The sequence below is a fragment of the Aotus nancymaae genome, unplaced genomic scaffold, assembly GCF_030222135.1.
Source record: "Aotus nancymaae isolate 86718 unplaced genomic scaffold, 86718_ANA_hifiasm-v0.15.2.pri h1tg000002l, whole genome shotgun sequence".
Taxonomy (NCBI): Eukaryota; Metazoa; Chordata; class Mammalia; order Primates; family Aotidae; genus Aotus; species Aotus nancymaae.
In genome coordinates, this window is record NW_026988413.1 from 7,032,251 (window position 1) to 7,042,408 (window position 10,158).

Sequence of the window (10,158 nt, forward strand, 5' to 3'; positions counted from 1 at the left end):
GAAATGGGAGTCACTGCCCAATCACTGACGACTGATCGGCACATCTTCCCTTTCTTCCCCGCAAGAGAGTTCCCTGGAAGACAGGCATAGCCCTATGAGAAACCACTTCAGGCCGATGTGATTCCTAACACTCGATGGGAAGCATTTTCTTTTCTTGACTGGGGCCAAGGGAAGATATTTTGTTGCTAAAGGTAGCTTGTGACAGGGACCTAACGATTTGCAGTGTTCCCCGGACGTCCCCGGAGCTCCATTTCCAGCCCCAGGGCACCAGGAGTCCTGTTGCACCTGCCAGCTCCTGACCCACCTTGCACTTGGCTTCTCCAGGGCCTGCCCCTTCCTCTACCTGAGAGTGGAGCCCTGAAGAAGCAGTGCCTAAGATTTCACAAGTCTCATGGCAACCGCTCTTGTGGTTTTACTGAGCCTTACCCGTCCTTCAAGGCTCAGCTCGTCTCCTTGGTGAAGCACTCTCAGCGTGAAACACATGACTTCCAGCTTCCTCCACGGTGCCCACAGCTCTTGGCCTGCACCTCATTCATTCATTCAATCATTCAATCATTCATTCGACATCAATTGGCCACCTACTAAGTGCCAGGCAACTGTACTGGATTCTGGAGCCCGGACAAAACAGACAAATGTCTCTGTCCTCGTGGGGCTTAAGACCTTGTGTGGAGCAGTCAGCAAACACGGTGTATAGGTAAGGTAGGTAATGCATTAGAAGGTGACATGTGCCAAGGAGAAAAATAAGCAAAGGCGAGGTAGGGAGTGTCAGGAAAGGGGGTTTCCATCATTTATGTATCTATTTTTTGAACATCACGAATCTGCGTGTCATCCTTGCACAGAGGCTGTGCTAATCTTCTCTGTATTGTGCCAATTGTAGTACATGTGGGGCCACAGGGAGCACTGTGATTTCCATTTTAAAGAGGGGTCCTGGAAGGACTCACAGAGAGGAGACCTGTGAGTGGAGAACCGCAGGGAAGGAGAAGGGGAACCATCTGAGCGTCTAGAGAAATGGACGTTCCAGGCAGACAGGCCAGTGTAAAGGCCCCGAGGTAGGAAGGCGCCTGGCATGTTGGATTCACAGCTTCTGGAGCGGAGGGAAGGAGGGGATAGGTTGGGCGAGACGAGGTCAGAGAGGAGAGGAGGGCAGATCCTTAAGGCCTTGTGGGGCGTTGCGGGGACACCGGCTTTTGCGTGAGTGAGAAGCAGAGCCTTCAGATGGTTTCTGGCGGGAGATCGTGCTGTTGCTTTGAGAATAGATCACAGCAGGGGCGGGCGTGGAAGTAGAATCCTGTTGCCACCTGAGAGATGATCCAGTTTGGACCAGGCTGGCACAGATGGGGTGGTGACAAGTGGCCTTGGCTGTGCTTTGACAGTAGGACCCCCTGAATTTGGTGATGGATTGGAAGTGGGCATGAAGAAGGAATGAAGCCTGTTTGAGGGAAGAATGCACTGGGGCAACTCCGCCGAGGCCTGAGTCCCCAAAAGGCTGGTGAGGTCACTCGGGAGGGGAAATAGAGGGGAAGAACAGCTGGGGCTGTGGTGCCAGACCAGGGTTCCAGTCTGTGGTGTTTATGAGACACCCAGGGGGAGAGGTCAAGGAGGTGTTTGGAGATAATGGGTCTGGGGTCCATGGAGGCCTCTAGTCCATGAACCCTTTGGGAGTCGTCACTGATGAGGTGATCCGTGAAGCCACAAGATGGGATGAGTGCACCAGGGAGTGACAAGAGGTCCCAGGATGGACTCCGGAGCCACCGTCACCGGTCGGTCAGGATGAACAAGCACTCGAGCCAGCGATGGAGAAGTGCCGTGTCAGGAAGGGAGGGCGGAAGGGCATCAAGGAAGAGGGAGAGACCACCCCCTGGGCGCTGCTGGGAGGTGAGTAGGATGAGCGCCCAGGACCAGCCAGCATTTAGTGATAAGATGGTCAGAGCCTTCCAGTGGAGCATTGATGAGGAAGTCCCATTGGAGGAAGGCTAGAGAAAAATCAGGAGGCCAGGCTCGGTGGCTCACACCTGTAATCCCAGGGAGGCGAAGGCAGGCAGATCACCTGAGGTCAGGAGTTCAAGACCAGCCTGGCAGACTGGCCAACATGGGGAAACCCTGTCTCTCCTAAAAACAACAACAACAGCAAAAAATTAGCTGGCGTGGTGGTGGGCACCTGTAATCCCAATTACTCTGGAGGCTGAGGCAGGAGAATCACTTGAACCCAGGAGATGGAGGCTGCAGTGAGCTGAGATCGCACCATTGCACTCCTGCCTGGGTGACAGAGCAAGACTCCGTCTCAAAAAAAAAATCAGGAAAAAACCCCCAAGGGCCGATAAGGCTAGATGGTGCTTTGTAGGGGTGCTGTTGTAAAGGGGACAGAGAAAAGGGCAGCACCTGGAGGGGGATGGGGGCCAGGGTGGAATTGTCGGGGGTGGGAGAGGAAAGGATGGAGGGCACCAAGACTGCTGAGAAGGACGCAGGAGGGGTCCTCCCGGCCGGGGCTGCAGATGGGAACCACCTGGGAAGCAAGTCTCCCAAGCCTGGGTGGTAATGAAGTCAGCATCTTTGCAGACAGGGCCTCCATCTGTATAGTTAAAACTCCCCTGATGGTTGTGGCATGCAGCCAAGATGAAGCAGCAATGCCTTAGAAAAAGAAGGACGGATGGGGCAGGGAAGCGCAGGAATGATTTCACCAACGGAGGCGAGGAGGCGGCATCCAGCGAAAGAAGAGGGGGCTTTTCAGAAGGGGTCTTTCTGGTTGTCCCTTTTGTCAGAGAAATAGGACCAAAGGTTATCAGCTGGCAGTGAGGGAGGGGAGGAGTTGGAGATTGTTAGGGAAACAGGAGTATCGGGGAGCCAGGATGACATCATTCTAAAAATCAACTTCATCTTAAAACTAGAAAGGCATATTCCTTGTCAGTCATGACCCATGGTCATCAGATGTTTATGGCTAAGAAAGCAGCTCGGTAATGCCTGCAAGGACAGACTCCTATCAGAACAAAATGCCCAGATTCGAGGATAGAGCATAACAGTACACAATAAATGCTTTTTTTTTTTTTTTTGAGATGGCGTCTCCTGTGTCACCAGGCTGGAGTGCAGTTGTGTGATCTTGGCTCACTGCAACCTCTACCTCCCAGGTTCAAGCACCTCAGCCTCCCAAGTAGCTGGGATGGCAGGCACCTGCCACCACACTCAGCTAATTTTTGTGTTTTTAGTAGAGATGGGATTTCGCCATGTTGTCCAGGCTGGTCTAAAATTCCTGGTCTCAAGGGACCCGCCCGCCTCGGCCTCCCAAAGTGCTGCGATTACAGGTGTGAGCCACTGCGCACAGCCAACGACATATGCTTTTGAGAAAGTTATAGTCATGCTTTGATGGACTTAGGCACTAAAATGCCAAGGAGAACTTTATCTAAATCAACAAAGTGATAAACTCTGTCACGCTGTCCGCCTGCCCGCACGTAGACATAACAGCTTTTACATGGATAAGACCCCTGTGTAAGAAGTTTTAAACAAAGATGACACATTCCTCCTGTGCTTTCTCAGCAGCTGTCAATAAATTCCCTCTTCTCACTGCACTCTGCAACTCACCTTGAATCCTTTCCTGCACAAGACCCAGGAACCCTCTCTCGGGTTTGGATCAGGATTCCTTTTCAGGCAGCAAGACGGCCATGTGGGGGAGCGGGTCCTGGGGAGTCTACTGTGTCCTGGGCAATGTAGGGACCACTTAGGCTTGGGGTCAGTCTAAAGTGGGGCGACTCCGCCCGGCTCCCCTGTGGCTCCGCTGCTGGGTAGCCGCTTTGGGGTCCACGGAGCCAGTGAGGTCCTGGCGCTGCTGTTTCCTGCCGTGTGATCTCTACCATGCTGCTTAATCTCCCCAAGTCACTGTTTCTTCACCTGTGAAGCAGCGAAAGCTCCTACCACCAAAAATGCATTAGAGATCAGAGGTGGATTATTTTATTATTATTTTTTTAGAGACAGGGTCTCACTATGTTGTTCAGGCTGGTCTCAAATTCCTGGACTCAAGTGATCTGCCTGCCTTGGCCTCTCAGAGTGCTGGGATTACAGCTATAAGGACTGACGCGTTAGGGCTGGAGTGTTCGTGTTGGCTGGAATGAAGCCATCTTCTCCCTTCTCTGGGCATTTGGGACCAGTATTTTCTCTCTGTGTCCTCCAAAAGCCATGCCATTTATGTGCTGGCCGCATGGAGGCTATGGTTGATAAATGCCTCTTGGCTGAATAATTAACTACGTAATGAGCATTTGTCTTTGTGTGAGTGACGAGGCAAAAGCAAGCCAAACGCATCAGCCTGTTTCACCAGCCGTGTTTTTTTCTACAATCCTTGGCCATTTTGAACTGTCTGATTCTGATCTTAACTGCAGAGTTATAAATAAAATGCGCGATTCGTACCTCTCCTACTTAGAAGAAAAATATGTGAGAGCACGTACAATAAAAGGCACAGATATAATAGAGTCATTCAGACAAGGGTGAGAAACGTGATTAGACGTCGGAGCTGGAGGTGGCACGTCCGAGGGGGTGCGCTGACCTGACTGAAGACAGCACCCTACGTTTGCAGTATCTTTGCCGAGATCAACCGTGAGATTTGTTCTGTTTTGGAATACGGCAGGTTCCAGGGACTGTTTAGGGCACAGCTTTATCTGTACTGTTTGGGTATTTGTCCCCTCCAAATCTCATGCTGGCATGTGATCCCCAGGGTTGGAGGTGAAGTCTGGTGGGAGGTGTCTGGATGGAGGGGGCGGATCCCTTGTGGACGGCTCAGTGGACTTTGCAAGGGAGTGAGTGCATTGTTACTCAGCTCCCAGGAGAACTGATCGTGAAAAGGAGTCCGGCAGCACCTCCCCGCTCCCTTGCTCCCTCTCCCACCCCCTCTCCCCGCTCCCTTGCTCCCTCCCCACCCTCTGGCAACTCTAGCCCTGTGAACTCTGTACCTCTGGCCTCCTTTCCCCTTTCTCCATGAGAGGAAGCAGCCTGAGGCCTCACCAGGAGCAGATGCTGGCTCCGTGCTTTGGGTACAGCGTGCCAAACTGTGGGCCACATAAATCACTCAGCCTCAGGTGTTGCTTTACAGCAACACAAGCACACTAAGACAGGTGGCCCTGGGAACAGCCCCTAAGCCTGGCTGTCTTCACTCTGCCGCTGAAGTCCACTCACGGTGAAGTAAAGAGGGAGGCGGGCCCTTCCTACCGCTGGGCTAGTAATGAGCAGCCTCCTGGAGAAGGGGCACCCAAGCACCCCATCACGAACAGACAGGAGGGACCGGAGGCCCGCACACTCAGTGATGGGTGTGCCTGAGGCTGGGGGCTGTCCCTTCCCAAGGAGTCCCAAAGCCTCCTTTGCCGCCTGAGGAGGAAAAGGAACTATCCAGGGAGAAGGCCACTCTGGAGCCCCATCACTGGTGCTGTGGCATCTGCTGTAGCTTCTGTGACCCCAAGAATCACGCTGGACCCAGACACCTGGGCTGAGGCTCCTGGCTGCTCCTCCCTTCCCTCCCTCTGCTCTCCGGGACTTCCCTCCTGCCCTGTGGCTCTCTGAAACGCCGCCCCGTCCCAGCAGGCATGATGGAGCCAAGCGACAACCTCATGAGGGAACTTGGTTCCTTCCTTCTGCGAGCTCCTCTGATTTGTGGCATGGACAGTGATCGCAAGGATGCTTCCTGTTTCTAGAGGCCTTCGCCTTTTTCACAACGCTGCCTCATGGGCTTCCTCCTTCAAGGCTTAAAATAAAGGGCTGCGCGCCCTGGCTGCTGATTGTGTGGCGCACAGTCACGCTGGGGCTGGTGGGTGACTGGAGCCCAGAACCCGCCTGGCTTAGGGAGAGGCCCCAGGCAGGGGGTCCGTCCAGCAGAAGCCGGCTATGTTGTGAGCGGTGGCTCAGCATGGCTGGCTGCAGCCCTGTGACCTTGAATGAGTCACTCTTCATCTCTAGACTCAGCATCTTCCTCAGTGAAAAGTGGGGTGGGGGGGTGGGGATGACTTCAGAGGGCCCCACGGCTCCCCTGGGACTTTGTAGCGAGGATGGTTGTGCTGCACCCTCAGCTTCTAAGTCACGGGTCAGAAGGAGCCCTCCGAGCCCTCCCAGAGGGAGCACACAGACACCGGCGCCGGGAGGGCACAGCTGGGTCGGGCGGGCTCGTCATGTCATGTCCCACAGCTCCCTCTACAGCCCTTGGTTCTGCCAGCTTATGCGGTGCGTCACGAGAGGCTGGCGATGCACTGGCCGTGCCTGGAGATGAGCTACCATCTGCCTTAATGAAGCTTACGGGGACTAAATGTGGCTGCTGAAATGCTGAATGCAAATTACCTCTGATTCACGTTTGAAATGGGTCCTCATGTCCCGTTTTTGCACATAACTGTCGGGTGGCAAGATCTGGAATGTTTTTTCTGGAGTTTGACGCTTGAGGGGTTCGACTCTGGGGCTCTGCCCACATCCCACCATTCACAGCTTTTGCTTTAGTCTACACCATGACGGGTCCAATGAAGGGGTCAGTCCTGAATGACCGAACGTCCTCTGGGACCCGGGGTGAGCATTGCACGGGTGTGTTCTGCCCAGTGGCAGACATGGACAGAGGCTGCTCTCAGACAGCGGGGTTTCCGTGGGACCTGCACCCGCGAGCCAGGGCGCTTCTCCCGCAGGCCCTCAAAACATGCTGAGGCCCGTGGTGTGTGCTGAGGTCTGAGGTCTGAGACGAGTTGGATCCAAAAATAAACAATCGAGTCAGTCTTGAAAAGTTCTAACAGAAACAAACCTCTCAGCAAACAATACGAGGAGTCTTTGCCTAAAAGCCTCTTATGGAGCAAGGCGAGACAGGAAAATAAATGGGGCAAGGCAGTGTGTAATTCAGCGTAAGCTGAGGGGTGTGGCACGGGCCTGTGAAAGTGCCTGGCACACAGAGGGGCGGAGTGGCGGCGGCAGAGGAGGGGGTGGGCGGAGGAGCGGGGAGGGCTTGAGGCCTTGTGGGGTCTTCCAGGTGGGGTCTGGAAGGAGACAGTCGCTGGGTGGGGCAGGAGAGAAGAGAGTGTGTTCCACGCAGGAGGAGGCCCCAGAACAAAGGCACAGAGGGCAGCTCAGAAAGACCTGGGTAAGGAAGCACCGCAAACCACGTGGCTTAAACCCACAGAACTTTCTTTTCTCACAGTTCTGGAGACCGAGTCTGAAGTCAAGGTATGGGCTGGCCGCGCTCCCTCTGAAGGCTCCAAGGCCCGAGGGGAGGTTCTCCCCCACCTCCTTCAGCTCCTGGGGCTGCAGGCAGCCTCTCCCTGTGGCTCTGTGTCTGTGTCTCTGTTCTTTCTTCCTCTAAGGACACCAGTGGTTTTGGATTTGAGCTCACCCTCATCAGGTGTGACCTCCTCTAACATGATCACGTCTCCAAGACCTTATTCCAAATAAGGTCACACGCATTCGCAGGTACTGGGGGTAGGGCTTCAACATGCCTTTTTAAAGGACACAATTTAGCCCATAACATCATATCTAGAGGCCAGAGGCCAGCCTGCCTGACCTTTGGGGGAAGTTCTGCTGAGAAGCATCGGCGAATGAGGTTGGAGGAGGGATGTGGGGCAGACGGGGCTCTGGGTGGTCTCGGTGATGCTGCCACAGCCATGGCGGTGGCCACCTGAGTCTCCTCCCTGAGAACCTGCCGCAGTGTTGGTGGGGTGGAGGCGGGAGGAGGCGCAGTGTGGGGGTCATGGCAAGCCCAGGGGAGAATCACAGCACAGGCACCCCGGGGTCTGGCATCCTTGACTGACGGCCCAGAACCTCCCTTGGGTCCTTCACACCCTCCGCAGCTGACCCAGGCTAGAACAGAGCAGGGTGGTGGCCCAGAGCCGCCCCACTCCTCCCTTTCCCAGCATCCTCTAGCTGAAGCCTGCACTTGCTGACCCCTCTGGCCTGGCCGAGACTTGCTCAGAACTGAGCTGCAGGCGGAGCTCTTCCCACCCAACTCTTCCTTCCCACCCATTTCCCAAGGTCAGGCTTCCCGGAGGTCTGAACCCACTCCTGCTTTTTCTCCCTTTATCCTTCACGGACATTTCTTTTTTTTCTTTTTGATATGGAGTCTCGCTCTGTCACCCAGGCTGGAGTGCGGTGGTGCGATCTCAGCTCACTGCAACCTCCACCTCCTGGGTTCAAGCAATTCTCCTGCCTCAGCCTCCTGAGTAGCTGGGATTACAGGCGCCCACAACCACACCCAGCTAATTTTTGTATTTTTAGTAGAGATGGGGTTTCACCATCTTGGCCAGGCTGGTCTTGAACTCCTGACCTCGTGATCCACCCACCTCAGCCTCCCGCAGTTCTGGGATTACAGGCATGAGCCACTACGCCCGGCCCTTCATGGGCATTTCTTCCATTAAATCTCTTGCACATCTGATCCCATCTTAGCATGGCATCGTGACTGTTCAGAGAGAGTAGAAAACAGGGAGGCTGTGAAGTTGTCTGTTTGTTTGTATTGAGAGAGAGCTGAGCTGGGCAATCCCTGTGATACCAGGATTTCAGTCTGAAGCAGATCCAGTTTTTCATTGAGAAGCGTCAGTTAAAGTCAAATCCACGACTGGAGAGACGTGGACAGAGACTGGAATAAAGGGAGCTCACTTTGACCTGCTGCAGAAATTTCAATTCGATCATCTACGTGCCTGTTCTGTACTGGAGATTTTGCTAAGCTCCTTCGCAAATATTCCACCACAAGTTTATCGAAATTGACATTTTTGCTATTTTTCGTTTTGCAAACTGGTCCTACTTTTTTTTAAAAAAGAAGTTTTAAAATATTTTGAGCATTGGGAAAATCGTTAGCGTCCAGGTGGATCTCCCAGTGGAAGATGATAATGCTGGGGTTTGTACTCGGTGACATTCTCTCCCCTGCTCTCAATAAAAGTCAAATGGTAGAAGTGAACACAGGGCAGGATACTCTGCAATCTCATGGAGTCCGAGGATCAACCATTCTGTGAATCTGTTTTGTTTGTTTGTTTTTGAGATGGAGTCTTGCTCTCTTGCCCAGGCTGGAGTACAGCGGCACAATTTCGGCTCACTGCAACCTCTGCCTCTGAGATTCAAGCGATTCTCCTGCCTCAGCCTCCTGAGTAGCTGGGATCACAGGCGTCCACCACCATGCCTGGCTAATTATTGTACTTTCGGTAGAAATGGGCTTTCCCCATGTTGGCCAGCCTGGTCTCGAACTCCTGGCTGCAAATAATCCGCCCACCTCATCCTCCCAAAGTATTAGAATTACAAGCACGAGCCACCGCGCCTGGCCCATTTTGTGAATCTGAATTTTAAAATGGAAAGAGATACTAAGGTCAAAAAAATGAGGAAGAGGTAAGAGTACACCAAAAGGAAAGCAGGTTTTTCCCTCCCTCCTCAGCCCATCCCCTCAGCCCAGAGTTATCTGGTTACAGTGCTGTGGGAATTTAACCATAAATAAATTGAACCTGAATTATGCCTGTCAAAGTAAGTGACCAGCATCAGCTGATGGTTCTGAGTCTTGGCTTCGGCAGTCACTATTTTTTTTTCTTGCTCAAGTAACTTGAAAAATTACTAATGGACATTGCTAATCCCAGTCATTAGTAAGCTTTAGTCAGGCTCTCTTCAATTACAAAGGGAAAAGTGTTTTCCTATAGCGGAAGATTAATGCACTCAAGTTAAAGCAGTTATTTATCTAAATCCCCAGAGTAACAAGAAGAGCCAGTGCCCCTGCTTTACTTGAGGCTGGAAATGACCCTGGCATCCCACAAGCACCATTTAGAGTCAGAAGGCCACCCACCCAAAGACTCGGTTTTTTTTTTGAGGTGGAGTCTCCCTCTGTCGCCCAGGCTAGAGTACAGTGGTGCGATCTCAGCTCACTGCAACTTCTCTCTTCCCGGTTCAAGCGATTCTCCTGCCTCAGCCTCCTGAGCAGCTGGGACTACAAGCGTGTGCCACCATGCCCAACTGATTTTTGTATTTTTAGTAGAGACGGGGTTTCACCATGTTGGCCAGGATGGTCTCGATCTCCTGACCTCATGATCCGCCTTCCTCAGCCTTCCCAAAGTGCTGGGATTACAGGTGTGAGCCACCATGCCCGGGAAGACTTGGGGTTTTATGAACCACCAAGTTTTCCATCCCCACAGACACCCAGCATGGGCTTTGTGACAAAATCAAAGTCGTTCCCTGTTCAACACCGCTCCCCCC

The 10,158-nt window shown here is 53.1% G+C and overlaps 1 pseudogene; it reads right to left on the reverse strand.

The window, feature by feature from the left end:
- Window positions 1-794: 794 nt before the first annotated feature.
- LOC135274297 (U6 spliceosomal RNA) lies at window positions 795-892 on the reverse strand (annotated as a pseudogene).
- Between the last annotated feature and the right edge of the window lie 9,266 nt (window positions 893-10,158).